At 43.3% G+C, this 9,891-nt stretch overlaps 1 long non-coding RNA gene across 1 annotated transcript; it reads right to left on the bottom strand.

Annotated features, from left to right (window-relative positions):
- Window positions 1–1,214: 1,214 nt before the first annotated feature.
- On the bottom strand, window positions 1,215–9,804 carry LOC115653463. The gene is made up of 3 exons (XR_004000929.1): window positions 9,577–9,804; window positions 3,089–3,175; window positions 1,215–1,989 (listed from the first exon to the last, which is right to left on the bottom strand). It is a non-coding gene; the product is annotated as an uncharacterized LOC115653463 (long non-coding RNA).
- Window positions 9,805–9,891: the final 87 nt, after the last annotated feature.

Genomic DNA, 9,891 nt, shown 5'->3' with positions numbered 1-9,891 from the left:
GTCAGACCTCCCTTGTACCTGTGTTGCACAAATATATCTATCTACAGTTATAGATAGGCCTGATAACAAACTTTGGATCAGAATTAAATCTTTCCCAAAATCTGATGGTGCTTGGTTAGATCTTAGTATTGTGTTTTGATCCCCTCTCTCTACAACATCCATGAAACCCACTCTTAACAGAGTGAGTGCTTTAATTATCCTATGTAAAACTGTATGAACAAGTTGCCTAAAACTGACAGTTTATTCTTATAGACTAATTAAAGAATAATAAAATAACAATAATAATAATTAGTAATTATATTGTTATCTCTACCTCCGTTTTCCCATCTGTGAAACTGGGATAATTATACTATCCTTTGTAAAGCACTTTAAGAACTATGGATGAATAGCACTACATTATCACTAAGAATGTATTGTTTACAGAGCACCTTTCACCAGAGGATCGCAAAAGAACTTTATGAAGCCTTTGATTAATTAAGCAAATAGATTAAACCTCACAACATCCCTGTGAAACTTTTTACAGGTGACAGTGAGAAATCAAGTGACTTGTCCCAAGATACACTGAATTAGTGTTACAGTTGGATTTAGAAACTTGCTCCCTTGATTTGCAGCTCTATGTTGACTGGCAAGACCATATCACCCCAGTTACACGATATATAACTCTGGTGGACCATGCCAACTGTCTGCAGTACATTTCATTAACTAAAAGTCAGTCCAAACAACATTGTTTGATTTAGCAGGGTAGTGACCTTTGTATTACAGCAACAGATGAGTCATTTCTTATGAATCATATCATCGGAGCTAAGGTCCAATGGAGTTTAACAAGGTTCATTAACATTTGACACATTACTTAGTTGCACAACAGTATCTCATGTTCTAAGCTGATTTCTTCTCAAAGGGACACTGTGCAACGTCTGCTCTGACACTAACATGCTCCTGAGAGAACCAAATCTGGCCCTGTTCAGCTGAAGAGAGACTCACTGAGATGTGGAGCCATCAAAGGATGGAGGGATTGGGGAAGAGACCCCAGAGGATCTAATTTCTGATGCAACAAAGGGAATCTTGCAATGTTGTTACCCCTAAAATTTGATTTCCTTTCCAAAGCTTTTAAGGGTAGATCCTCAGATGTTTTAAGTCAGCATATCTCCAATGAAGTCCACAGAATTACACTGATTTACACCAGCTGAAAATGTGGCCCAGTCTTCTTTTTCTACACCAAGGAAACCAAGGTATAAATAGAGGGAGTGTGAATGGGTTCATATCACTCAGTCCTCACTGCCCTTTAACTTCTCCTGTCATAACTTTTCCTTAAATATGTTTTTTCCATAACCCCCCTGGTAGCCTTCTTCACAATAGCTTCCTTTTATAGCAAGCCCTAGGGAAACATTTGTGGTTACTTGTATCTTTATTAATTAATGCTTTACCCTGATAACAATCACACAGTATATTTAACGGGTATATGTTACAGACTTCTAAAACACAGCCATCCCATGTGTTTGTGGGACCCTTGAGCTTAGTTAGGGCCTGTTAGTGATAGTATGATAATGAAGTGTCATATTATCAAGATCTATACAGTGTTTGCAAAAGCATGGAGCACAGAAGATGTATAAATTAAAAGTTGTAGGCTGCTAAGAACTTATGGCAGGACTGCAGGAGGTATGTGATTGGTTTCATTTTCCTGAAGCTTTCAAACATTTGGGAAATACTACTTTAAATAATTCAAAACTGTATTGAACAAAGCACTGGAAACGGTGCTATACGGAACAAGCCTGCATTGCTAGAGGAACAGACTGGACTAGACAACATAAAAGGTCATTTTTATTTCTACTTTCTCTCATTGCACAAGTCAGGAGCTCAGTGATTCATGGTAACAGTTCCAGTGGAAATCCCCTGATCAAACATTTTTGAAGGATGTCCAGCTACAGACAAGGATTCAAAGATCATCTCCCTGGGTAGCCGAAGTGTTATATTTTCAGTGATTGTAGTTCTCTTCAAAAGCAATGTCAAAACAAGAAAAACACCACTGATAAAAGTTAATAGCAACACCAGAATGAACCAATACACCACACAGTACTAATTCTATTAGAATTTAGCAGGACACCTATAAGTAAAGAGAAGCAGTTTATGAACTTGTAACGCAGTAAAGCTAAATTTTCAAAGGCTTTGCACCATTACAGTGGGTTTTTGCCTCCGCATTTACAGGTGCAAGTAGAACTTGGGTTGCTGAGTATTTTCAGAGATGCAACGGAGGCACAAGAGAATTGCACCTGCCAGGAGCGATATGGGTGAGTGGGGCTAGGAAAAATGTGCACACCATGGAATTTTCAACCAATCACACTGGGAGAAGCAGAATTTAGTCTAATCTGTATACAGTGAGAAGCCCACACTTGCCTTATTAATCCCACCATGTTTTATGGGGCAGATATAGGAAAACCAGAACCAACTGTCAACTGGTGACAGAGACAGCATGAAACCTGTAAACATTTTGAGTGACACTGGACACTGAGGTCCCTGAAGGACGAGAGATCAGGGAAGGTGAAGGAAGGGGCCCAAATGACCCAGGCAAAACAAAGAATCAAACTGTTCTCTGCTAACAGGACCCACTCGGGGGGTGATGGGGAAGGCTTCTTGGATTTATCTGAGGAAGAAATCATCTGAAGGTACAAGTTTAACTCTGCAGTTGTCCTGCATTTCTCTGAGGTGTTGGCCAGGTTTTGAGAGTCAAACACAGAAGAGCCATACGTTACCTGTAGTAGTCAAAATCACCTCAGCTCTGAGATTCCTTCACAACAGGAGTATTTCAGAGATTGAGTGGTGGCCATCACAGGACTAAACCAGTCTGCCATCTACACCTGTGTTAATCAGTTTCTTTATGCCATTCTCAAGAGGTTTAATTTATATTGATTTCCTCCCACCAGCAGATGGCAAGTCCTATAAAATGTGGCCACCTGTGATGAATGCTGTACTTGTGTTCCTCCTAAGGGTACCTTCAGTCATTGAAATCTCCTTCAGAGACAGAAAAAAGCTCTACTCTATTCATATGCAGATTACCTACCATGCTAATTACATCATCACAGAAAAAACTGACCTGGTACTCAGAAGAATGACACAACTCCTCCATCGGCAGGTTCTCTGGACTAGCTGGGGAGTTTGGGACTGGCTGGAGTCCTACAGTCTGGGTAAATACAGATAAGTTAGTTACGGTAGCCTTAGAAGTCTTGGTAATGTGTTTACCATGTGCAAGACTGGTTGATATGCACATTTCCCTTTTGTTGGGGTCAGGGCCTACCGCTTGAAAATATGGATCATAACTCACTCTACAAAGCCCCCAGAAATAAACTATAATGCAGCTCTTCCTGACATCATTCTGTGATGCTTTGGGGGTTTCACCCAGACCAATAAGGGGTTGTGTCACTCCCTGCTCTGTAACCTTGGATGCCTCTGTGCTGTGCAGCTTTGGCTCAGAGCCCTGGCATCAGCAGCCTGCTTACAGCCTCACCATAGCTTCCACCAGCCTGGTTACTCCTTGGAGGGTGACACCAAAAGCCCTTCCAGTCTCAAGTGTCCCCAGAACTGTCTTTTCTGCCGTGCTCAGCCCTTCTCACTGTAGCAGTTACAAATCCTTATCAAGTGTGTTGCTCCTTTAAAGAGACAGTCCACGGAACCAGCCTGTTAGTTTGGCTGAAGATTTTACTCCTCAGTTTGAAACACTGCACTAAGATGGTTGTTTAATAAAATAAGATTACGCTTACTAACAAAGAACAGATTTTTAAATGATGTCATGTAGAATGAATTGGTTACAAACAAACAAACATACATTACTTACTAAGACCAAAACCTAACTTAACAAACGAGAGTCTTTTATTTAAAGTAGTTTTCTCACCCCCATTCTTCCAGCATGGTTGGCCAGTTTTTACTCAAGAGCCAACATATAGCTGAAAGTGTTTGGTTTGTCTTTTCAGATGAAGGATGCCAAAATGGCTTTTTCTCTGTTTATATTCTGAAAGTTTATTTTTGTTTTCAAAGCCAGGAAGCCCTCCCGGGGACTCAGCTTGCTGTGTCCTCCAGGGAGCTGGCATCACATTAATTTTTGCAGTCTCCTCCCCGTGTCACGACAGGTAAGTGGCTATCTTCCCCACTCGCTAATTTGATCGCTTTGTTCACCTTTTATGTAAATGTGCTTCCATGATCTCTCCTTGCTCAATTTACATTGGAAACCAACATTCAAGCAGACAAAACCACACTCCTTTGTCTACTGCCAGGCACATTTTAAGAACATATTTCCAGTACACATTTATAATTCTTTGTATCCTAACCATGCCTACTTCACACAAGGCTATTAATGATCAGTGAGATACTAGTTTTCCAGTGATATACAACAAGACACGCATTAAATTAATATCATGACAACACTGTGTGAGGTGCAATGAGCTGGTCAGACCAGCTGAGACACTCTGCTATATACCAGCGAGCCCTCTGGCATTGGTGTGTTCTTATGATCACACATTCCTTGTAAATTGTCCTTTTTGGATCAGCTCTGATGTGTTTGTCCCTGTGAATAGACACAGGAGAGTCACAGTGCTGCAGTGTCAGGGTGTGTGCTGGGGTGGGGTTATTGTGACATGCTGCAGTATGACATGGAAGCCTATAGTGATCTTCCTGGGAGGGTATATTGCTGCCATAGCAACATGCTTGTTGCCTGCCCAGTATTCCTCTGATACCTGGACAACAGTGGCTGAAGGAATGGTGACCTCCTGAACAATATGCAGGTACATGTAATTGATATTGTGCCTACACCTCCAACATGAATGAGCCACACTTCACTTCCCCTCCTGTGTGTCTTATTTCACCATGCTTCTCTCACCTATGACATGGAGCACTGTGCTGTCCCCTGTATGGACAATGGTGTTTATCTTTACCTAGTGATATTTTTGTTCCTCCATGGCTATTCTGTTTGTCTAGATGCTATCCTCTAAATCCTGGGAGGGAACCACATTTGAACCTGGTGCATGAGCACAGTGAATGCAAACTGGACACTTCAACATTATATCTATCTGCAGATGAAACTTCCTTATGTGATCACTTCCACCCTCTGCAGTCCTTTTTGTGTTTCCTTTAGTCCTGCATCTGTATCTCTCCTGGAGGAGTGGGTCGTTTCCCTTCTTCTTGCCATGCACAGGAAAATAAATTCTTGAATTACTACATCTGTCCATGGGTCCTTAAGTCATCTGCAGCCCAGCAGATTGGTCTTCTGCAACCTGCTCTTGCAGCTTAGGGACTGATCTGTTCCCTCCTCCTTTCTGTGCTATATTTTCTGGAAATCAGATGGGTGAATGGATGTATAATAGATACAGACAATTGTGCAGTTCTCTCTCCACTTGCTTTTACTCCCATCCATTGTGCTGCTCATAATTGTTGAGTTTGAAACTTTTGTTCCTTTTTGCTTATTTAAATTGACAGGACATCAGTGTAGCTCTAGCTTATGGCCTCTGCATAAATGATCGTAACAGGAAGCTGGCACGTTTGAAAATTTAGCCCACAAGACGCAAGCTGGTGGAAAGATTTTTGCAGTGACAACCACACGCGAAGGAACAGCAGAATGAGACAATATCTAAAACCAAGATAACTTGTGAACAGGACATACTAAAGGTAATGGGAAATCTCAACAATCAGTCACAAATTAGGGTCAAATTCAACCCTGCTATAACTGCACTGAAGCCAACAGTGTTTCACTGTAGAAGTAACAGCAGTTTTAAGGACGCAAATACAGGGCTGCTTTCTTGTACATGGCCAGACTGACCCCTTTCAAACAGAAACCCACAGGAGGCAATGAGACAGTCAGGAAAACTCTGGTGCCCTTAGTGTTTAAGGAAAGAAATAGGAAAGGGACAATTCTCAACTATCACAGGAACTCAGTCACCGTAGAATAGGTGACAAAGAAAAATTAGAGTGCCTAACTACTGATGAGACAGCCTCCCAGAGAAAGTAGAGGGAATGTCTGCTAGAGCAGGGGTTCTCAAACTGGGGGTCAGGACCCTTCAGGGTCACAGTCGCAAGCTGTCAGCCTCCACCCCAAACCCTGCTTTGCCTCCAGCATTTTTAATAGTTTTTCATTTATAAGGGGGAGAGGTCACACTCAAGACAGTTGGTATATGAAAGGGGTCATCAGTACAAAAGTTTGAGAACCACTGTGCTAGAGGATATATGCAGGATACAGTGATCAGAAACAAAAGAGAGGAGGACTTTATAGGAGAGATGCTGTCATTTGTAAAAACAGTCACCATGGAGTCACAAAGAGATCATGCCTTAAAATAGGATATAATCTTGTGAAGAAAAAACAAAAGAAGCATAGCAGGGAAGCTATGGATATGATTACCCTAGACTAGGAAAAAGCTTTTGATACTGGAACACACAAAGGCTTATCCACAAAGCCAACAAGTGCAGTAAAGGAAACAGACTACTTAGATGAATAAAGAATAAGTGTGGAATCCAAAGACAAAAGGATGCAGTGCAGGATTGCAAAACCTAGAAAAGAATTATGTGAGACTGGAAAGGATGAGGAAATGTGGGAGGGCCAATGGGGACAATCCTGAGTTAAGTTTGATGATGGGTAACATATCCCAAAGAAGGACATATTGATTACCAACTCAGAAAGAGCTCTTTAAATCACAGCTGGAGCCCTGCCGCCACTACCCTGGGGCTGCGACAGTGGGGCTTGCCAGCAATTTAAAAGATCCGGGGCTCTGGCTGCTGTGGGGAGCCCAGGGCCCTTTAAATCACTGCTGGAGCCCCGCCACCACTACCCCGGGGCGGTGGCAGTGGGGCTCCACTGTCGATTTAAAGGGCCTGGGGCTCCCCACAGCAGCTGGAGCCTGGAGCTCTTTAAATCACCACCGGTGCCCTGCTACCCTTACCCCGATATAACGGGGTTTCAGCTATAATGCAGTAGGGATTTTTGGTTCCCCATAACCACATTATAGCAGGATAGAGGTGTATTTAAATTTAAGTTCGTACTTAAGTACCTCATGGGGCCGATGTGTGCAAAGGTGTGCAAGATTGGAGCCTAGAGCACATGCATTTCTCATGACCAGATGCAGTAACATGAACTTATGAAGAACATCAGCATGCTCTTCTGGAGCTAATCTTGATGATGTGATGTCAACTATGATCTGAGATAATTAGTTGTAGTACTTTGTAACCCCTATTTTGAAATGCTGCCATTTATACCAAACGGCATTGTGTTATTACTGCAATAATATTGTGTTATCTCTTTTTAAAAGCACAGGAGATAAACCCACTCAGAGAAAATAAAAAGACTAACAATAATTTAAAATTGCACAACCATAGTGTTGCAATTTAAAATGTTGCTAGTGGAGGTGAACCCCAGGAGCAGGGCATAGGCTAATTTCCACTAGTTACATCAGCGTAAAAACTAAAGTGCTTTGTCTCTATTAGGATTTTACATTGAGATAGCTTTCTTGATGTAAAGATGCACCTATTTTTGTAGTGAAGACTTAATTTGCTGGCTTAGTGTCTTCTCTCACACACTCTTCAGTAACCCACAGGTCCCCTCACACACTCCAGCTCTGAAGCTCCTTGGCTGGTAATTGTCTCAGCAGCGCTTTGTTGAATGGGAACAAAATCTCTGCTCCCTCACCATGCTCCCCATACAGTATCACCCATGCTCACAGCCATGGTCCCTGCTACGTATGCTATCCTGAGCCATTTCCCCTCACCTCCAGTTGATATTCCCCTCTCTGTTACTCAGCTAGCAATTGGCTAAACATTTAGCTCTGAGGAACCACAAGAAGTTAGTCCAAGTGGAAATAGCAGCAGCCAGCTGAGACTGCAGCAGAAGCAGAGCTAGTAATGTGCTCCTCACACTCCCTCAGCTCCTCAGAACAGGGTTACGAAACATACTGGTAGGAATGCCTGAGTTCACGTGAGTATTGTCTACACGTCCGTTTCTTCCATTGCTACCACTGGTGGAGGAGCATTACAAGGCCCAAGAGTCTGAAACTTGAGTTAGTGTTTAGTAGGCAGGAAGCTATGGTGAAGTTGTAAGAAACACTCAGCTGGCTAACGATACAAGCTGGTTATCGTCCTTTTCCTTATCTATAGGTTAGTACCTCTTTAGATGAGCTCTGACTGAGTTAGGGCTGGATATGTTTACATGTTAGGGATTTTCAGCCAAGCTCATACAGTGTAGTGATGGGTGTGATATAAGAACTTAGAAGTTGTTTTAATATTATTTCCTAATCAGTCTTGTTTTAATAAGATGCATGTGGCCTTACATTATCTTGTTTGAGAAATTCACACAGCCTGTTGAACAAGTGATAACAAATCTTCAATCACTAAGTGACACTAAAGTAACAAAGGTGCAGACCCCCAGCCCTGAAATTTGTTGCATGAAAGTGAAGATTTGCACTAAGAACCACATTGAGTTAAGTGAGGCTCCATCCAGACATAAGTTACAGGATCTAAGCCTTACCTCTTGAGGTGTAGGAGGTAGACAAGGACTATGTCTTATTGTACATTCATCTATCCTAGCACAATGGGTCCCGGATTTCAGTTGGGGCCACAAGCTGCTATTGTACTACAAATAATAATAATTAACGTGATCTAGAACCTAACTCTGCTCAGAAATGTCAGACTGCACTGACAAAAGGGAACTGTCCTATAAGGTGTGTTTTGATGCCAGGGATACATGTGTTACATGGGAAATACCTCATCACTGTGGATGAGAATCAAGTTACAGGAGCCTAAGAACTGTAATGCAAGAAGAGATTTAGCATGCTAATAAGCAGCCAAAGTGCTTGGTGTAGGTTACAGTGAAAAGGCAGAATAGAGACACTGCGCTGAGATGAAGGCACCCCACTCTGGCTGGGCCAGGAAAGGATTAAAAGAACCTTAGAAGAAAAGGAGAGCCTACAAGCTCCCCTACAAAAACAGCCTATGGGTGCTGTCTGGGATCCTCTGCTTAGTATCCCCCTCTGGCTACCTTAGGGTGACCACATGTCACATTTTTAAAAGGACAATCCTGTTTTTTCTAATATAGGCACCTACTACCCCTCCCTCCCATCCCTCTTTTTCACAGTTGCTATCTGGTAACCCTACTTATAGTCCCGTGACCCTCATGCCTGTTTTATCATTAGTTGTCCACTGGAATTGCTTGGACTTTGGATCCAGTAGCGCCTCCCCTTAGGCTGGGGTGGGAGGAACTTTTAGCTGTGGGTGGGCTTGTACCCTCCCATCCCTGGATTCCCAATAGGTACAGAAACGGCGCTGTCTGGGGTTCTCTGCTTGGTGTCCCCTTCTGGTTCCCTGCTTGTGAGTCTGTAACCCTCATGCCCATTCTTGCATTGTCATTTGTTGTTGCCTGACTTTATTTGAACCCTAGGCCTAGTGGCGCCTCCCCTTAGACTGGAAGATAGACCTGCGAATGCAGGACAGTGCCAGTAATGGGTACCCTTAGAGGCCAGGCCCAAGAGCTGACCACAGGGAAACATGAACTGATCATGGGATGTGAGTAGCATAGACACCTAAGCAGAGGTGAAAGTAACTCAAGGGACTTACCAGTACACAGGGCTGGGGTCCTCAGTGGGGGGCAGGGGAGCTTCAACACAAAGAGGCCAGGCCATTAAATCCCTGGGACTTTTAAATCCCGATTTAAACAGCCCAGGGCTCTGGATGCAGTAGCAGCAGCTGGGAGCCCCAGGTCCTTTAAATTGTCGCTAGAGCCCTGGGGTTTCCAGCCACTACCCTGGAGCTCCAGCAGCAGGGCTCTAGCAGCGATTTAAAGGGCCCGGGACTCCGGCTGCAGAAGTGGCGGCTGGGAGCCCCGGCCCTTTAAATCACCACCGGAGTCCCGGGGCTCCCAGCCACTACCCC

The sequence above is a fragment of the Gopherus evgoodei genome, chromosome 6 (genome assembly GCF_007399415.2).
Source record: "Gopherus evgoodei ecotype Sinaloan lineage chromosome 6, rGopEvg1_v1.p, whole genome shotgun sequence".
Lineage (NCBI taxonomy): Eukaryota > Metazoa > Chordata > Testudines > Testudinidae > Gopherus > Gopherus evgoodei.
The sequence above is the reverse complement of the archived record's forward strand: the minus strand, read 5'-3'. Positions and strand labels throughout refer to the sequence as shown.